Below are 21,481 nucleotides of genomic sequence, written 5' to 3'. Positions count from 1 at the left end.
AAACTACTAGTATTAACTTTCTTTTTATTATCTAGCCTAAAAATAAAAGGGGTTTGTTTTATCTAAACTAATTACTAAACTAAGAATGCACAGAAAGTAAATTGGGGAAATAACTTTTGGGAAAACTGAATGATTTGGACAATACCTAAGGGAAAAATCCACCTAGACTTCACTTGTTATTGACTTTGAATCAGACGATTTATTCACTTAACTTGATCCGTAAAAATCCCTAAGTTATATTATTATCTCTCTCGAGACTAACAACATCTAACCCTAGGTTGATTAATTGAAATATCTTTCTAATTAAAACCCCTAGTGTTCCATTAACTCGATCTATGGATTCCCTTATTAGGTTTCACCTTAATCCGGCAAAATTAAGTCACCCTATCTCTAGACGTGCAACCAACTCCGCTTAATTATGTTAGATATACTCTTAGATAGGGACTTTTTCTCCTCTGAATAAGCACATCAATAATTGAATCAATATCCTGAAATATTAAAGCAAGAATTAAGAACTCATAATTAAGAACAAGTCATATAATTTAGATAATAATAACAAGATCCGTCTTAGGTTTCATTCCCCTTAGGTATTTAGGGGGTTTAATTCATATTTATGAAAGAAAACATATCAAAAGAATAATGATAACAAAACATAAAGAAAACCCAAGAACTCTTAAAGGGAATTGAAGGGAGATCTTCAGTCTTGAAGGTGAATCTAGCTTCTGAGATGAATCAATCGGCTTTCTTCGAGTAATTCCTTGCCTCCTACTCCGTGTGTCTTTTAGGTACCTCTTGGGGTCTTTATATAGGCTTTAGAATGCTTCAAAACCCTCAAGAATGGCCTTTTCTGAATAGGACTAGATTTGGGCTCGACAAGGACACGCCAGTGTGACACGCCCATGTGCGATTGCTTCAAATTGTGTTCGAGTCTGTTGAAGGGTCATGGGCATGTGAACTACCAATGTGAGGAAGTCCAGGCCGTGTTGATTTCCCATGTTGACTCATTTTCTCCATTTTTGGCCTGTTTCCCACTCTTTTTACTCTCCTATGCTCTCCTAAGTATAAAACATGAAATTAAAGGATTAGGAGCATCGAATTCACCAATTCTAAGGATAATTCATCAAAAATTATGCTAAGCATGGGATAAAAATATGTATAAATTATGGTTTATCAAAGATTATTGTGATTAAATTTTTTTAAGGTAGAAATACATTGTTACCTCACGTAATCTTTTATGTGCTTATGAGATTGAACTAATTGTTTAAATTGGCAAAGAGATATGTACGAGAGATTATTTTAATTTCATAAGTATGTATGTGCATTAACACAATTTCTTATTAAATTTTTTTTAATTGGTTGAATTGACATAGAGATATAGTTAAGAGATAAATGAATTTTTGGTAAGTAAGTATGTTCATAAGTTAGCAAATTATCGAGTTGCCGTGAATTTATTCGTAACAACTTAAACATGATTTTAATAATTCTAAGTTAAGAAATGTAATTAATCTAACACAATTATGTCATCATAATTAAAATCATCTTTTGAAATCATGCATTGGAACTTTTGTTTTATTTTTATTTATTGTACTTAGTTAAAATACTAGTTTTTAGTCACCTCCTCAAATCAAAATATTTTTCTTCACCAAAGTGTTTTTAAAATTGCATTCATAAATAATTCTTTTCACAGTCCTTGTGGGTACGATAACTTGACATTTACTTGTCACTTTATACCTTGTTGCGATTGTGTACACTTGTACATTTCCGTCATTCCAAGTTTTTGGCGCCGTTGTCGGGGACTGTTTTAAAAAGTCATTATTTTTGTATTTGTTAGTTTTGCATTTTGGTTTATTTTTCTGTTCAATTTTAACTTAATGAATTTTTCTGTGATTGTTTCAGGTGTTTATGAGCATTGACCGAATTATCGATTTACTCCCTATAAGCCCTAAAATTGAACGAATTTTTTGACAGTGAAGAAGATAAGCAACCCAGAGAAGGACCAAAGAGATGAACCTTGAAAATTTGAATCAAGGAAACAGAGCAAACCTTGCTCAAAATCCTATCCTTGTTGCTGATGATAGGGATATAGCTCTAAGATAGTATGTCATGCCAGTGTTTCATGATCTTAATGCGGGTATTAGGAGACCCTAAATCGAGGCACAACAATTTGAGCTAAAGCCATTCATGTTCTAGATGCTTCAGACGGTGGGCCAATTCAGTGGAATGCCTACTGAAGATCCTTATCTTCACTTAAGACTGTTTATGGAGGTGAGCAATTCTTTCAAGTTAGTCGAAGCACCCGAATATGCATTACGATTGAAGCTATTCCCATATTTCCTAAGGGACAGAGCTCAAGCTTGGTTGAACTCATTGCCACCAAATTCAATTTCCACATGGCAAGAGTTAGCAGAAAGATTCCTCATGAAGTATTTCCCGCCTAGCAAGAATGCTAAGTTGAGGAACGAGATCACTGCTTTCCAACAAATGGATGATGAGTCCTTATATGAGGCATGGGAAAGGTACAAGGAATTATTACGGAAGTACCCTCATCACGAAATCCCACATTGCATCCAACTTGAGCCATTTTATAATGGTCTCAATGCCCACACAAGGATGGTAGTGGACGGTTCTACTAGTGGTGCTCTCCTTTCGAAGTCTTATAATGAGTCCTATGAAATCATTAAGAGGATTGCCAGCAATAATTATCAATGGCCAACCAATCAAGCAGTGTTAGGAAGATGAGTCACTAGAATATATGAAGTACGCTTTTACTTCACTCGCATCTCAGGTATCCTCAATATCCTCAATGCTTAAAAATTTTACCACTAATGGGTTCAATAGTTTTGCAGCACAGCCACCGAATCAATTTGAAAATGCAGCCTGTATCTATTGTGGGGAAGGACATTTGTTTGAAGAATGTCCATCGAACCCAGAATCTATGTATTACATTGGTAACTAGAACCAAAATCGAGGAAGGCAAGGACTGCAATCCAATTCTATAGCCCATCATGGCGAAACCACCCGAATTTTTCCTAGAGTAACCAAGGGGCTGGAACTAGTAACACTTACGCCCAACCTAAACTGACCCAGCCACCTGGTTTGCTTTAACAAGTTTAGAAACCAACCCAAGCTAAACTGTCCAATAGCTTAGAGAACCTATTGAAGGCATACATGGAAAAAAATGAGCCATTCTAAGGAATTTGGAGAATTAAATTGGCCAGCTTGCAACTAAACTCAGAAACTGACCACAATATGGTTTACCTAGTGATATGGAAAATTCGAGAAATCCAAGGAATGATCATTGTAAAGCGTTGACATTAAGGAGCAAAAAGATATTAGAGCCCAACATCGTCGAAGTTGAAAAGGAGCTAGCTAATGCTTAAGGCTCAGAGGAAGTTCAACCGAGTGTTGAAATTCCAGAGTCACCATAACCTCAATTTGCAAAATCTGATAAGGTAACTTCTAAACTAGCTAATTCTAATAAACTAACAACTTCGTTAGATGTAAAATTGCCACAGAAGACGAATCAACAAGTTCTAGTAAAGAAGCCTCCACCATCCTACCCTCAAAGACTTTAGAAGCAGAAGCAAGAAATTCAATTCAAGAAGTTCCTAGACGTACTCAAGCAACTTCATATCAACATCTCATTAGTTGAAGCACTTGAACAAATGGCCAACTACATCAAATTCATGAAGGATATACTGTCTAAAAAATGAAGACTTGGAGAATTTGAGACGTTGGCCCTGACAAAGGTGTAACAGCCCATTTTTTTTAGTTAACCAAAATAGTGGTTTCAAGACCAAAAATTTGAGGTCAAAATAATTATTTTATTATTATTTAAATGTCTACAAAATGATAATATGTTTGAGCAAAAATTTCGTCAAGGAATTTTATCGTTTGATTGGTCGATTTAATAAAAAGAACTAAATCGCATAAAGCGTAAAACTTGAGTTCTATTAGCTAAAAGTATCTAATAGCTATATGACCTTAAAGTTAAGGTCCTTATGTTGTAATTACACCATTATTAGTAAGTGGAAAATTATGGACTAGTAATAAGTGATATTCGTGAACATTAATAAAGGTTAATTTAGTAGTTAAACAGTTTAAATGATAATTCATAAAACAAAAAGGCCATTTAATTTATTACTCATCTTCTTAACCGAATATTAAAGAGGAAAATCCAAGAAATTAGCTTCAAATTTTGGCTAGATATCATCCATTCTTGTAAGTGATTTTGATCCTGGTTTTTAATGACTTCTATGTTTTTGTGATCGTTGCATCTAGTACTAGTTAGCCCAGGGACTATTTTGCAAAACTGTTAAAGATTTTGAATGATGCCATTGATGAATACATGTGTATTTTGAAGTTTCTTGATAGATTATGAATGCTTGTTGATAGATATACAAGTTTTGTCAAGTGATTTTTAGTGAAAATGCAAAATAGGGATTAAATTGAGAAATGTTGAAACTTTGTGGTTAAAATGTGAAATAAATGGAAAATATGGGTTGATAGGGATATAATGGTAATTCAGCTAGCATGGGTTAGTCTTGAATTTCATGGATTTGTGATTTTGTGTAATAAGGACTAAATTGTAAAAATATGAAAGTTTAGGGGCTAATGGTAAAATAGCTCAAATGCATATTTTGGATTGAATTAAATAATTAGAAGAATAAATAAGTTGATTTTGGTTACTTATAGATCAAGAAAAGAGGAATTCGGACTTGGATTGGGGAAAAAAACAAAGTAATTGAATAGTCAGTCAAATTTTGTCATTTTCGTACATGAGGTAAGTTCGTATAATTTAGCTTAACTGTGTATTTATTTAATTGATGGATGGTATTTTGATTGTATTTATCTTATTGGTTAAATTTGGAAGATTTTAATTAAATGTACAATTTAAGTAAGAAGAATTACTAAATAAGACCATAGCTGGGCTATGGCAAATTGGATAATAAAACCATAACCTGGTTATGGCATGTGAATGTAAGACCACGGCAGGGCCATGGCAATGTATGTGTAAGATCATAGTTGGACTATGGCATCGAAAAATCGATGTACTCGTACCGTAAGTATTTATAAACTTGGAGTGATTTGATAAGTGAATTGGTGAGAAATAGATAAGTATTGGTATAGGTATGTACGAAAAACTATTCGTATAATGAACTAATGGAAGTTGAGAAATTTATGTTATCTATTTAGAAATTTTAATGAATGATGAGATTATTTCATATTTACAGATGAATTTACTAAGCTTTATAGCTTACTTTGTTTATCTTTCTATGTTTTATAGGATTTTGAAGCTAGCTCAAATTAGGGGATCGTCAGGAACTTCATTGCACTATCAGACATTTATTTTGGTATTTTTAAAGTTGTGTAAATATGGTATATGGCATGTATAGGCTTGATTCATTTTGGTATGTTTGATGAACATGTATTTTGGCCATTTGAGTTGGCTTACGATGATGAATTTGATGACGTTTATAAATGTGTAAATGGTTCTGTTTTGAGTTTGGTAATTGACCTATATCATGTGACTGAGGTTGAATTTATAATGCTTAATGATATTATGTAATTTGATTGCTAAAAAAGCTGATAATTTTGGAAGTTATGTGCTTGTGAATTGGTGAATGATAATACATGTTTGGAATGATTTAGTAAATTGAATTGTATATATGAATTCGGCATGTAAATAGATGGAAAATGGTGGCTTATTTGTGATTTGTATCGATGATAATGAAATGGTATGAATTGAATATTGGTTGATTATATTTGGTTGCTATTTGTGTCTTGAAATGGAACTATTTAAGCTTGTATAGGTATGTGCAAAATGGGTGGCAAAATGGCTTGGTAAATAGCCTATTTTTGTCCATACGGGCGTGTGTCTCAACTGTGTGTGTCACACAGTCATGTTACACGGCTGTGTGTCCCTTGGTGTTGAATTTGAAACCAAGTCAGTATGCTCCACACGGCCTTACACACGGGCGTGTGACTTGGCCATGTGACATAAGTCAGTATACCCTAAAGGATTGGCATAGCCTAGCACATAGCCTGGTACACGGGCATGTATGGCCATTTTTAGGTCACACGGGCTAGCCACATGGGCGTGTGTGTTGGTCGTGTGACCCAAGTCAGCGAGTTACACAGGGTAGGGCACATGCTGGGACACTGTCATGTGCTCTCATTTCGAATGTCCACACGGCCTGTGACACGGGCATGTCTATTGGCCATGTGAGACACACGGCTTAGTCATACGAGCGTATGTCCCCTGTTTTGGAGAAAAATTTTCAAAGTTTCATGAAAGTTTCTTGAGTTTTTGGTTTAGTTGTGAACCACTCCCAAAGCATGTTTAGGGCTTCATAGGCTCGTATAAGAGACAAATTGATTGAGATTGAATGATGAATGCTTGAATTGAGAAAATGTATGCTAAATGGATGTTTAATTGTTTTGTAAGTCCGGTAATGCTTGTAACCCTATTCTGACGTTGAATACGAGTGAGGGTGTTACATTTATTGGTATCAGGGCTATATTTAGTCGATTCTATGACTAATGTAGCCTGTGTGAGAGTCTAGCTATACATGCCATATATAACCTGTGATAGTGTGATGATTACTGACGTTATAATCTATGTTTTCATATAGTAATGGATCCCGAATGAGCTGCAGTAGATGATGTTGAGAGTAATACGCCAGCGTCCCCCAAGAGACAACGCCTTTTGAATCTAGACCCGTGTCGAGTAGTCACGGAGGTGAGCTAAAGAAGCCTTTTTCAAAATGATGAACGAGTGGTTCACTCAATATGTCCAGACAAATCTGGCTACTCAACAACCTCCACCACTGCCAATTCCTCAACCAATCCCCGTAGTTCCTCAAGTTATTGATTTTACACGATTGAACAAGTAGCCAGTTAATAAAATTCGTAAGCATGGGGCTAAAGAGTTTAAAGCTACCGTTAACGATGATCTTGAGAGAGCTGAATTCTGGCTTGAAAATAAAATCAGAGTATTTAATGAGTTGTCGTGTACACCCAAAGAGTGCATTAAATTTCTCTATCTTTGTTGAGAGACACTACGTATCAATGGTGGAATACTTTGACATCAGTGGTACTAAAAGAATGTGTTACATGGTATTTCTTTCAATCTGAGTTCAGAAAGAAATATATCAGCCAGAGGTTCATTGATCAGAAGTGCAAAGAGTTCCTAGAATTAAAACAAGGCCGTTGGTCTATGACAAATATGAACAAGAATTCATGAGGCTCAGTAAATATGCCCGAGAATGTGTTTCAACGAAAGTTAAGTGCAAAAGATTTGAAGATGGATTCAAAAAAGATATCAGATTGCTAGTGTAACACCCCAAACCCGGCCTGGAAGTTTGGCTCGAATCTGGCGTGTCACATTGAAGTGTTTTTCAAAAACCATGGTTCCATTAAAAACCCTTCTTAATAATTAAAAACTTATACCCTTTTTAAACCTTGTTAGAAAACCTCAGCTGAATAACATTCTTAACAATTTTCTAAAAACCTTGGCAATTGCGGAAGCTTAATTTAAAAATGATTGCGGATACGTGATGTTTTGAACAATAGTAGTTGCTTTGGAAAATCGTGTTCTAATACAATCAATTATAACAATAATAAATAAAATTCCAAATTTGAAATCCAGAAAATTCCAACGGATTTACTACAGCCCACATAAAAACATTTAAAAGTAATAATCAAAACTGTAGCATAAACAGTGTGTGTGGCTTCCTCCGAGCCCCTCGTAGCTCCGATCGGTCTAAGGCTGGAAATTACCTAAAAGGTTAATAAACGGGGTGAGTTTACGAAAACTCAGTGTGAGATCCCCTACTGTATAAAAGGAACAGTCAGTCATATAAAAGAATTAAAAGTCTGGCCTCAGCCCTACTTATAGTTTCAGTATCAATTGGGCCTTGCCCATTTTAACAGACAGTACCAGATGGGTTTTAGCCCATTACAAAATAAGAAACATTATCAGAACTAGAATCAAAATGAGAATCAGAATCAGAATCAGAATCAGGTGACAGAATCATAATCAGAATCAGAATTATGTGACAGAATCAGAATCAGTATCAAGTAACAGAATCAGAATTAGAATGTGAATGCAATCCCAATCCAATCCAGCCGTATACACCCCCGTACCAACCTTACACCATGTAGGGAAACAACTCGACCAACCCATCCGCTACACACCATAGAATTTGCAGCATGGCTGCCAGAACAGATATTGTGACAGAGTCACCAGATACAGATATTGTGGTAGAGCCACCAGAATAGATATTTGTGGCATAGCCACCAGAAATAGAATATTGTGACAGAGCCATCAGAATCAGATAATGTGGCAAAGCCACTTAACAGAATACGTGGCACAAAGCCATCTATAACTGTATTAACTTCGGCACATAGCCATCAGTGAGGTAATATAACTGACACACAGCCTTCAGTAAATATGATCGATACAGAGTCGTCAACAAATATGTTAGGCACATAGCCACAGGTAAATACGCTTGGCACGAAGCCGTAGTCATGATGGCACAAAGCCATATTTAGGATGGCACAGAGCAATCGATAACGGGTCTATAATCGGCACGAAGCCCACAATAACGGCACACAGCCTTCGGTAACATGATCGACACACAGCCATCGATCAGTCCACAGTCGTCTCGGGCGACCCGTGCGACCTTAACAGATCAAATCTTCCTCCGTACAAAATCCCAACCCATGCAACATGTCATGTATGCAGAATGTCATGCCCATATTTGAATCAAACAATCACAGTCAAGTTATTCATGTCACCAACATATATTCACAATCAAATCCGTCAACCACACAATCCAAGTCAGTCACTTGCCCACAAGGGCAAAACAGTCATTTAACACCCTAGGGGCAAAATGGTAATTTTACCCCACGAGGGTATCTCGGTAATTCTACCCTACAGGGGTATTTCAGTATTTCTACCATATAAGGGTATTTCGGTAATTCTATCCAACAGGGTTATTTCAATAATTCTACCCTACAGGTTCTCATATTTTCCATCCGACCACCTTGAAAACTTATAAACATTTGGGTCAATATTTTCTAATATTGGTTCGTGTTTGTTTTTGAGATCATTTTCATTCCATTCCGTTCCATCGTTTCGTTTCATCATAATCGAATCATCAATTCACTTCACATTCATTTTTTACTATATTTATCTCCATCTTTTATTTTTTTTTCTATAACCGAACCTACAAAAACTTCATATCCATAAACCCATCTTTGAACCTTTTTTTTACATAACTTTCGCAATTATTTAATTAAAACATCCTTTGAACAAACCGAACGATACTTCTTCGTAGACAATCGGGCAAACTTACATACGACTCGACTCACCCCGAGGCGGATCGTATCATAAAACCTCTTTGTGATCTTAACAAAAATTTAGGACATCTTGTTCATTGTTAAGACTCAAGTCGTTTTAGCAAAATGTCAATCATATTAGATTGTTATTACACTTTAAAACAATGTTTGTTGTAGAAGCTCTCAAAAATATGTTGTGTAAACGTGGTGTTTTGGAAAAACGTTTATTTTCTTGAAAACCAGCGACCTACTACTAACAGATATAAATCAAAGTAATAGATCCCAAATTAAAATAAAAACTTAAAAAGGCATTATTACAAACAAATATTGAAATGAAATTACTTAAAAAAGAAAAGTTAAAAATGGAAGCTAATGCGGTTGTGTGGCCACCTTTGAGTCCCTTGCAACATCGATCCGCCTAAGGATTACCTACACAGAAAACAAAAGGGTGAGTTTACGAAAACTTAGTGTGTAATCCCTTAACAACAGTCAGTCATACTGTAGCCATTTACAATCTGGGCCTAAGCCCACTTCCGTAACAGATTAATTTCAGTTAGGGCCTTAGCCTATTACAGTATCAGAATCAGTGTGGCCTTAGCCCAATTCAGTAGCAGTCATAGTACAGATATGCAATCAGAAATCCTACCCAACCGGCCTCTACACACCACTCCGTCCAACCCTACACACCATGTGGGGATAAAATTAACCCACCCATTCTTATACACCAAAAAAAGCACCGGTTGCGGCACTAAACAGAAATTGCAGCAGAGCTGCCAGTACAATACACTTCTTCCAATCATAATAACCCATTCCCATGCAACATATCATAATATCATGCATGTATGCAGCATAAATAAAATGGCATGCTCAATACAGTCATACATCCCATAAGAGCATACTAGTCTTTTTACCTCATAGGGGCATATCAGTCATTTATCAATTTTGGGGTCTAAGTATGCTTACTGACCCAAAAGTAGGTCTACAGTCGTCTCGGGCGACCCATGCAACCTTAACAGTCAAACAGTGAAAATGGGCCCAAGGCTCATAATGTAGGACCGTGTGGCCCACAAAGCCCAAAAATGGCCTAGGTAGTGTGAACTACACAGCCTGGCCCATTAACCTCCACACGTCCGTGTGGTCTACCCGTGTTGGGCCCACGAGCCTGTGGGGCCCACACGATCCATTTCTGCCCAACATGGCCCAAAACGGCCTAAGCCCATGAAATCGCTCATGGTGGCCTCTATGATCAAACGCCCACGTTTATGCGTTCGATTTACCACACAAGCGAGCGTACACCCGTGTAGCGATAATAGTCACATTTGCTAGCTTTTTCCGACTTGCAATTAGGCTGTGTTTACACACCTGATTACGAATGTAACACCCCGTACCCGAGACCGTTGCCAGAGTCGAACACGAGGTGCAAACAGACTTAATACATTTATTTGCACAGTCCATTTTAAAATTTCCAGGCAAGCTGGCTAACTGCATCACTGTCACCTTAAAAATCATATCTCGAGTTCCAAAACTCGAAAACCAGTTCCGTAAACTTTTCCTGAAACTAGACTCATATGTTCATCTAAAAATTTTTTTCTAGAATTTTTGGTCAAGCAAATTAGTACAGTTTATTAGTTAAAGTCTCCCCTGTTTCAGGGTTCGACTACTCTGACCTTCATGCATTACGACTTAGATATCTCCCTGTACAGGGTTCAATACTTATGCCGTTTGTTTCTAAAGAAACTAGACTCGAAAAGGAATCTATAAATATATGGTATGACTTCTAATTATCTCTGGTTAATTTATAATGAATTTCCAAATTCAGAATAGGGGATCCAGAAATCGCTCTGGCCCTGTTTCACAAAAACTTAAACATCTCATAAAATACTGATCATATGATCGTTTCATTACTTTCATATGAAAATAGATTCATCAAGGTTTGATTACATAATTTATTCACTATTTAATTATATTCCTACTATTTTTAGTGATTTTTCAAATCAACATCACTGCGGCTGTTAGCATCATTTTTTAAGGTAAACTTTACCTATTTCATGGTTTTCCATGAATCCACTAGAATTTGTCATACATAGCACCAAAATGATCATGATTAACCATTCCAATGGCTAATCGTTACCAAACATTTCCATACCTCTCAATGAACAACATACAAAACGATTATAATGCTATGCTCAAAGTATATATAAGCCATTTTCGCATGGCTATCCAAATTTATACAATACCAAAAGGTACATGACCAACAACAAAAGGGCAGTCCTATACATGCCATTTTCAGTGTTCAACTAAAAGAGTACCAAAAGGGCTTTGATAGTGTGGATGACTTCGACTTTGACACTCCGAGTCCGATAGCTGACGAACCAAAATCTATAAAACAGAGAATCAAAGAAACGGAATAAGCATTTAATGCTTAGTAAGTTTTGAGTAATGAAATCATGCACATTTGAAGTACAACATTTATATGACTAAACGAATAATTTCATATACACATATTCTCACAACCATACCTACTTCACATTTCCAACCCTTATATTCATACATAAGAAATCAACTTGACTAAAGGCCGGAAGCTTGTTAATCGATTGAGCGAATACTATTTAAAAGGAATCAATTATTCCAATGCATATACAAAACATACCTCATCGTTGGGGTTTTACGAGCGTATTAATTGAAATTATTACAGCAAGATCGCTCATCCCCAAACCAAGTACCTTCGGGATTTAGCCGGATATAGCTACTCGCTCAAATGCCTTCGGGACTTAGCCCGATTATAGTAACTCGCACAAATGCCTTCGGGACTTAGCCCGGATATAGTAACTCGCACAAATGCCTTCGGGACTTAGCCCGGATATAATCGCTAGCATAAATGCCTTCGGGACATAGCCCGGATATAGCAACTCGCACAAATGCCTTCGGATCTTAGTCCGGTTATAATCCGACTAATCATGCACATATGTCCACAAATCATAACACATTTTTATTTCGTTTTCATTACTAGAACTCAGACACAAGGCACTTATCTACCATTTACCATTTTCGGCTCAATAGCCACATACAAAGAGCATGGTTTTGATTCACTATATAACACGATCTACTCGAATCATAATCTAAGTTCCATTACTCAAAAACTTACCTCGGATGTTGTCGAACGATTTCAACGGCTATTCGATCACCTTTTCCTTTCCTTTATCGGATTTAGTTCCCCTTTGTTCTTGAGCTTAATTTAACAAATAAATTGATTTAATCATTTTGAACATCAAAGAGAAACTCAAGGTACTTAGCCCATGTATATTAGGCATTAGAGTCATATATGTATGAAATCATGAATCAAATTCAACATATTAGCCAATATTCCCCTTTAGCCGATTTTCTAAGTCAAGATAAAGCCATCAATATGCTTACCTATAGCCGAACGCACACATCAACCTATGTATTCATTCATGTGGCCGAATATGCATGTCTATGTTGAGGCCGATTGTATACTTAATACATTCTACAAATATGGTCACTTGTATTGACTAAATACCATTTTGTTTCAAGTTCAAAACTCGGCTAATACACATATATACACTAGTAATCAAATACTAACATTTGCACTTCACCTTAATAGCTAGCTTAGCAAACCTTAATTTAACATATAATTGTTCATAACACAATTAAAGCATCCTCTCCATTCCATCAATTGAAAACACATACATTACTCAATAATGTTCAAAATCATATTCGGCCTTAGTACATAACTTGCTAGCCGATTTTTCTCCATCTAGCAACTAATGCACATATGTGCTCATTTGTTAGACTCTACTTCATCTAACTACTAACCCCTTTTTTTTCATCCAAATAACATGAACAACAACCATATTTCTCTTTTACTTCCTACCATGGTCGAATGCTCAAGACACCATACCATGATTTTCATAATTTGGACATGGGTTACTAAAATAACTTGATACCTCATCAACACAACATTAACACCAGGCAAGAATGACAACATCCATGGCCGAGTATCATCTCCATCAAATAGCAAAAAGAATTTAAACCATGGGCTAGGTAGAATTCAAACTAACATCTAAAAATATGCATGAATTTCATGGAATAACATCAAACATACCTTAACCTAGTTACAAGCATGGCCGAACCTCTTCAACCTTTCTTCCTTTCTTTTCTTAGATTTTTCGTCAAGAAGAACAAAATGAGAACCTTTTCTCTTTTTTTTTTTCTTCACCCCCACCCAATTTCCATTATTTTATTACTAACCCTTTTTATTTTATTACCCATGCTCCTTATTTTATTATTCCTAACATAAAACACTAACATAAAATGTTTATAATACCTTTTAACCCATAGCATGGTCGGCCACCATCCTAAGTTTTGGGTAATTTGACATGCAAGGACAAGCATTTTCTAGCATGCATCAATAGGCCACTTTAACATTTGCCTAGCACATTTCTAAAATTTCTCACACAAGTCCTATTTAGCAAAAATTCACTTACAATTAACAAAATTCAAACATGAAATTTTTACACATGCCTATCTACTTATAATAAGCATCAAATATAACGGTTAATTATTTTTATGACTCGGTTTTGTGGTCCCGAAACCACTTTCCGACTAGGGTCAATTTAGGGCTGTCACAGCGAAGATACGCTACTGGCCCACGGGAATTCCAAACCTATCACAATCAAAACTTCGGTTAAACACTAATTAAACGAATTGAAAAGAACCTTAGCCAACACTTGCTCAAGAAATTACCTATCACTTGCTTTGATCGATCACCCTAGAACCGTTACAAGAGATCTAATAACAAGGCCTTAGAGATTTCCTGCACTCTAATAAACCTTATCAACCATCAAACAATAGAAAAGTTTGAACTAGTTGAACCATCACTTACCGAAAATGTATTGTCTAGACTAGAAGGGAAGAATATTCGGCCTACACCCACAAGAGCCGGAAGTACACAAATGTTAGAGGCAAAATGGAACCCTTGTACCTTTCAAACAACAGCAGCATAGATAGGTGTTAGATGAAACTATTAGCGCGATAGAAGAGAGAAGGAGAGAGATAAGGAATAACAACATACCCTCACACCTGATTGGTGGAATACCAATAGTCCAGAACCAGAAGTACAGAAGGAGAGAATAGGGTATTCGACTTAAGTTGAGAAAGAGAAGCCTGCCAAAAATTGACAAAATAATGAGGGAGAAGGAGAGAGGAACAAATCAGCAATAGTACCAAGGTGCAACCGTTAAAACCCAAAAGAATCGATAAAGCGGAAGGAGAAGGGTATTCGGCCAAAGATAAAAGGAGAAATGTCTATGACCGATAGGGAGAGGGGGAGAAAGAAGGTTGGGTAAGGCAAAGAAAATTAAGAAAAGAAGAGTGATGACGAGAGGAAAGTTGATCAACCCAAAGCACGATATTGGAGAACAAAACCAAAGTAGGCCAACCCCAAAAATACCCAAATGGTCACAAGTAATATTCGGCTACCACACAAACAACACTCAAAAGAATGAAACAGAAACAATGGAAAGTGAAACTAAAACACAATTTTGGCATTAAGGGTAAAAGATCCTATGACCGAATTAATACAATGAAGTTTCCACATTCGGTGCACTACTCACTCACCCCTCAACTTCCCTAAATTCTCTCCAAAAATATCTCCACAATCTCCTCTTATAATTCGACTACACACTCCCTACTCCCTCAAACACTCCAACCGCCCATTAGCAACAAAATCTCACTGATGTACAACCTCCTACACGGCATAGTAGCAAAATAATCACTCATTTTTCATTGCCAAGCCTCAAACCTCAGACCCCAAGGTAGACTCCACACACTATTTACCCTTAGACTAGTAGGCTTTTTATGACATGTTTTAACTACATTTATTTAAGAATTCTATAGAACAGAGACAAGGTTTATTCAAGAAGAAAAATTTTGTATAAGCCAAGGCTTGAACCTAAGACTTCTCAGACACTTTCAAGAACACTTAACCACTGAAACAGATACACAGTTATGTAACACAACATGCAAAAATAAATACTTAGATTTTGGGGCGTTACAAACCAGCCAATCCTGAAAGGGAAATCAATCAGCCATCCTTGCCTTTTCATTTCAAGATCAGGTAGAGTCCACCACTCTGGTGGACTTAACTCCCCTTGCCTAATGTCCGCTTGAAGAACCCGCTTTTAGCATTACCTATTTGTTCCGTTGTCCACCCCTACTGGCTCAATGGAAACTCTCTTTTCTTCTAGAGGAGCATCAAGTTTGTTCCCATGGAGAGACCTCTTCAACACTACTTAGTCTCCTTTTTCTCCACTTAAGGTCAACCAATGATGGGAGATGATTCTGCTTCAATAGCTAAAGGATTGCGCCTTCCCTTCTTCTTTTGGAGTTTGCCAACCAACTTTACCAAAAATTGTTAGATACCTACCAAATTATGGTGGAAGAATGCAAACTCTTGGCTGGGCCCTCCACTAGCACTTTAGTGGAAGTGAAGCTAGATGGGCTAAACTATAAAAGACCTTGGCTTCTAAAATTCATGAGCTAGCCCAGCTTTGCCAAACTCATAAGACCACAACCCACCAAAACAATGAGCTTGTCGAATCAGTACTGTTACGTCCCATATTTTTATTAATATATGCGCAAGATTGAAAACAAGGAAATGTGTAGTCTAGTGGTTTAAAGATTTCTTAGCTAAACTAAAGGTCCAAGGTTCAAGTCCTAATGTTCACACTTTCCTAATATTTTTTTTTCTACAATTTTCCTATGTGCACTAATGCTTGCCGTCAACCCCCTTGTTGCCTTATATAAGTTGACTCCTTTCCTCCATTAAGAGTCAAACTTACTTTAAGTTGGGGGTACGTGATCCCCTTTTCACTCCATGTCTCATTCTTTTACCAAAACCTCCCATCTTGCCTATTTGATGTGATTCATTGAACCTGGTTACAGTTGACCAAGATACACACACCCATTGTTGTCCTTACCTCTCTCTTTTTTTTTTCATTTTCTTTCATCTCCATTTTCTCTCCATTTGATAAATCACCACTTGAACTTCCTCCACTGCGGGCTATAGTTTCACCACATCGACACCACCTCCCAATATTATCTTCTTCTTCTCATTTCTTATGATCGCCGCCCCTCACCACCACTATCGCCATTGTGAACTGCTGTGAACCACCACAAGAAACTCTTCCTCCTTCACTCATTTTCTTTTCTCTTTTCTCTTAACTTTGTGACTGAACCCTCTTCCCCCTTTTTTTATATATTTTTCTAACCTCATCAAGACCACTACTAGACCATCGCCAGACTGTCGCCACTGCCGTATTCTACTGGGATTAAATGTTTCTTTCTTTCTCCTTTTGATCTCTCCCATCTTCTCTAAGGATTTAATTATCCTATTTTGATTATTTTGGGTTCAAGAATTTTCGATCATATATTTTTGTAAATTGTTAAACCTCTTCACTCTTTCGTTAAGACTAATTATCGATCTCATTGTATCGTTGAATAGTGTAAGTGTTTGAGGGGTCTTGGGAACATTCCTTTCTCTTTATTATTTTTTCCCTATAGCCAAATGGTGTTAAGACACATTCATTTTTCATGTGTTAGTAAGACACATTCATTTTTCATGTGTTAACACTTCGTTCATATATTCTTTGAATGACCAAACAACGTCAATCCAAGAAATCTTTAGCAAGTTAACATGTGTATCAAATCCAAGTGTTGATTTAAGGGTAAGTGATTGGTGAGAATTATTTCAATGATTAAACTTTAAGTATTAAGACACATCCAATAGATATAAAACAAAAATATGTGTTTGATGCGCTAGATTCATCTACTGGGTTTAGATCCAAACGAAACCTCTTCTAATAGGATTGCGAGAATCGAATTTACGGTTTAAGGTGTGGAATCTAAATATTTGATTTGAGTATTATTTTATTATTAAATAAAAAGCTATTAAATAATTATTTGATAGTACACTAAGTACTCAAATGGGAGTTGAAAAACTCATCAATAGGGAAATTCCAAGTAAGTATTCCTAAAATTATTAGTTCATAAAATCTATGATTCGTGATGTGTTGATGTATGTGATGATGACATGTGTGCAAAGCACATCTCTATGTTATGTGATACATGACTTAATTGATATGTGATGATTTAAATATGTGTTACATATACATGTGTGTGAAGAGATCCATAATTTAATATAAAAATATATTAAAGCATGCTAAAGTGAATAATAAGTGAATAATATGTGATATGTAAGCATGTTTACATGCAAATGTGTGAAATTCAGAAATATGCATTAAGTGAGACTATGAGCATGACTACATGCGAAAAGTGATTAAATGTGTTAAATTTGAAAATAGCCATATCACATGCATTGGGTGGATCTTGTGAAAAGTGGAAGTTATGTGGTAGTTTATCTCTGATTATGTGATCATTATCGGCAGTTATGTGGTGTCTTGTCTACAAATGGTGTGTTATTAGATGAACAAGTTCTGGGGAACTCAATATTGGTGTGTAGCGGCGATGGGTAGGAAATTCTTCAAAATGTACATTGTTACATAAGCATGTCTCAATATTTATGTAAATGTGTAATATTGATAATATGATATTTCTATAAAAACTGTATATATTTTGATTTGGATGTGTTTATTTGATATATTGAAAAGCAGTTATATTATATATATACTTTATGTTTTTGATCTCACATTGAGCCTTTTAAAGCTCACCCATATTACTGTTGTGTCTCAGGTAATCCTCGTAATTAGGACACTGATGCAGATTCTCAGTGATGCTCTCGAAAATAAATTTTTAATAAAATATTGGACTTAATACCTTTTTTCATGGATTTATATGGACTTTGATTTGGGTTTGTTTTTATAACTTTTCAAGACTTTATTTTAATTGTGGATTGTGGCATGGAGATTTCTTTTTTAACATTTTAGAACTATTGCATGGATTATTTATGTTGGAATTACCACTTCAAATGATTATTAAACAATTTTAAGAAATATTATCCGTTGCAAATATGTTTTCAAAACTAAGTTATAATACAAGTATTTTTTTATAAAAAAGGATTAAATAGTTTAATTTGGAAAGAACATAATATTTTCTAAATGACATATTTTTTAGAACAAATGGATTTTCTTATGAAAGACATTTTAGCCATTCTTCATGGTTCATGTAATCACTCAGATTGGGTCATAATGTCTAGGATCGGTTTGAGGGGTTACAAGTCCTTTTTTTTTTAATTCTTGATGTACCTATTAAGTCTTCACCGGCTTAACGCGTTTATTTTTAACGTGTAGGTTGAAGATAGATTTGGAAAGCTAGAACTGGGGTCATGGTCAACTCATCTTATCACATCACCAAGCTTGGAGAAGAATATTTTAACACCCCTAACCCGTATCCGTCGCCGGACTAGGGTTGCCAAACATATCAGAACAGTTCACAATCATTTCACAATCAAAAGTTATACATCGTCATATCATAGTCAAATAACAACATAAAGTCCCTTTCTTAGGTCAACAAGGCCTTAAACATGCATTAGGAAGAGGCCAAAACTAAACTGAACACATACAAATTTTTTCCAAAACATAACTTTTTTTTTCTGAAATAAAGTAATAACCAACTTCTTTTTCATACAAGTCAAATTCGTATACTTGAATCACATAGCCAACCACAATCATGCTTTATCGAACATTCTCTTATACTAACTATGTTTCAATATTTAACCATTTCAATTTCGTTTGTCTATTCAAAAATTTCGAACCAAGCTATCAAATATCAAAACCAAATTGTACATGTTTTATAATTACAAAATTCGAACCATATGGCCACCATTTCCATAACATTCAAATACTCAAGTCATAATCAACCATAATTCATTACATATACTGAGTATATAACAAGACATCCATCAATATACATCTATTTCATAACAAATTACTGATCATACCATTTTATAAAGCTATATACAACGCATACTAAACTATTTCAACCCATATCCTTAGCTAAATAATAACCATAACATTTTATAATCTTTATACATGCGCATGTTAAACCAATTTGGCCATATCTCACAGCTTAATATTTATTTGCACATAAAACATTAGGTAACTATATAACATAACCAATTATACTTTTAACATTATCAAACCATTTCTAAATACAATTACCAAATCATAGCATTTTAAACATTATAACGTTATGCGCATTTTATCAAATCAAATTGAACCATTTTTAAACACAATGTCAAGTCATACCATACCTAATTTGCAAGCTAAATAATATAATCAACCACATACATGAACCACATACCGAAGCTAAATTTACTACTATATATATACAACACATTTTATGATCACTCATTGAACTAGCAATTTGACTTTTTAAAACCGAACCACAAGAAAACATGTCATAGGCATATGTATTTATAACTCATATGTCCAACAATTCAAATAGACAACCATTCAGTTATCAAATTTAGCCTCGATAGGTTCTAACATTTTCATCATTCAAATTTTAAGCTAAACATGCTATTTCATAACTTAACATCTAAACAAATAGGTCATTTATAGTTATTCAAATGACCATCAAACATACCCATAATATAATCATCTTATTACCTTATTACTAAGCCAAATTATACCATTTCTCATGCTTCCAAAATGAGCTAACTAATAAGCCGAAAAAATATCCAACTTACCATTCCTCATTGCCGAATCTTATAACCAACATCACAACATATTTACCATGAAACATACCTCCCAATTTAAGCTTATAACATGACCGAATATATATATCAACATTAGCATCATAATCAAGCCATTTCTGCATGGCTATATATATATACAAATTTCAAACCAAATATATCACAACTAGCCTATACATGCCAACCGAAATCTCAAAGCACTTATTTCCCAAAGCGAAAACTAGATAGTATGATAAGGTCTCCTACGACTTCCAACCCGAGCAAGTCTCTGAAACTCTATAAACATAGGAAAAACACACACAGTAAGCTTTATAAGCTTAGTAAGCCATAAGCAAATAAATCAACTCGAATATATATATAATTCAATTTAACTAGTCTGAATTTAACAAATCTTAACCACATATACCTTCATCATACTCATAAATTCATATGATTACATTAAGTAACCTCACTTACCTCATTTCTCAATGAACATATAAATCTCATACATGATTCATCTAGCTCATTTGCTCATACTCACTTGCACAAAAGCACATCCCAATCTCATAAATTACATCTATTTTACTTACTCATAATTCATTTGCATACAATCATCATTCGTTGTCATGTATTTCACATATAGTCAATTAAAACATACTCACTTTTCAATTCTGAATTACATAAACAAATCACACGTACCTGAATCAGATACATTTTTACATAATCATTCGTTTCTCGATATTGCCCATCGAGCCGTTCAGAATCAATAAGGATACTCGAATAACTCAGAAAGCTCGTACCATAGCAATGTCCCAAACGTGGTCTTACATGTAATCAATCGATGCCACTGTCCCAAATAGGGTCTTACATGAAATCATATACGATGTCGATGTCCCAGACATGGTCTTACACGTATCTTAAATCGATGCCAACGTCCCAAACGTGGTATTACACGTAAATCTCAAATCGATGCCAACGTCCCAGACGTGGTCTTACACGAAATCACATATTGGAATCCTATGTCATGACATATGTATCCTATACTATTCTTATGGTTCGTACGGGGCTTTCGAACATCGTAATTCGATCAATTCAAGCTTGTATCTAGTTCTCCAATGCTTAATTCATTTCAGCATATACACTTATTTTTATTATAATTCAATTCGGCACATATAATACATATACAATCAAATTTAACAACATTTATTTACTTATGAACTTACCTCGTAAGGACACAAACGAACCGGAATGACTATTCGACTTTCCCCGATCCAAATTCGGTTTCCTCTTTCTTGATCTAATTCAATACAAATTTGGCTTGTTTAATAGCATATTCATTCAATTACATTCAAAAATACATAATTTGGGCATTTTGCATTTCAGCCTCTGACATTTCACATTTTTTCAATTTAGTCCCTAATTTAA

At 35.3% G+C, this 21,481-nt stretch overlaps 1 non-coding gene across 1 annotated transcript; it reads right to left on the bottom strand.

Annotated features, from left to right (window-relative positions):
• Positions 1–2,448: 2,448 nt before the first annotated feature.
• On the bottom strand, positions 2,449–2,555 carry LOC121228503 (small nucleolar RNA R71). Its single transcript, XR_005926079.1, has one exon. It is a non-coding gene; the product is annotated as a small nucleolar RNA R71 (small nucleolar RNA).
• Between the last annotated feature and the right edge of the window lie 18,926 nt (positions 2,556–21,481).

Source organism: Gossypium hirsutum, chromosome A04, assembly GCF_007990345.1.
Source record: "Gossypium hirsutum isolate 1008001.06 chromosome A04, Gossypium_hirsutum_v2.1, whole genome shotgun sequence".
Classification (NCBI taxonomy): domain Eukaryota; kingdom Viridiplantae; phylum Streptophyta; class Magnoliopsida; order Malvales; family Malvaceae; genus Gossypium; species Gossypium hirsutum.
This window is presented reverse-complemented; position numbering and strand designations above follow the sequence as displayed.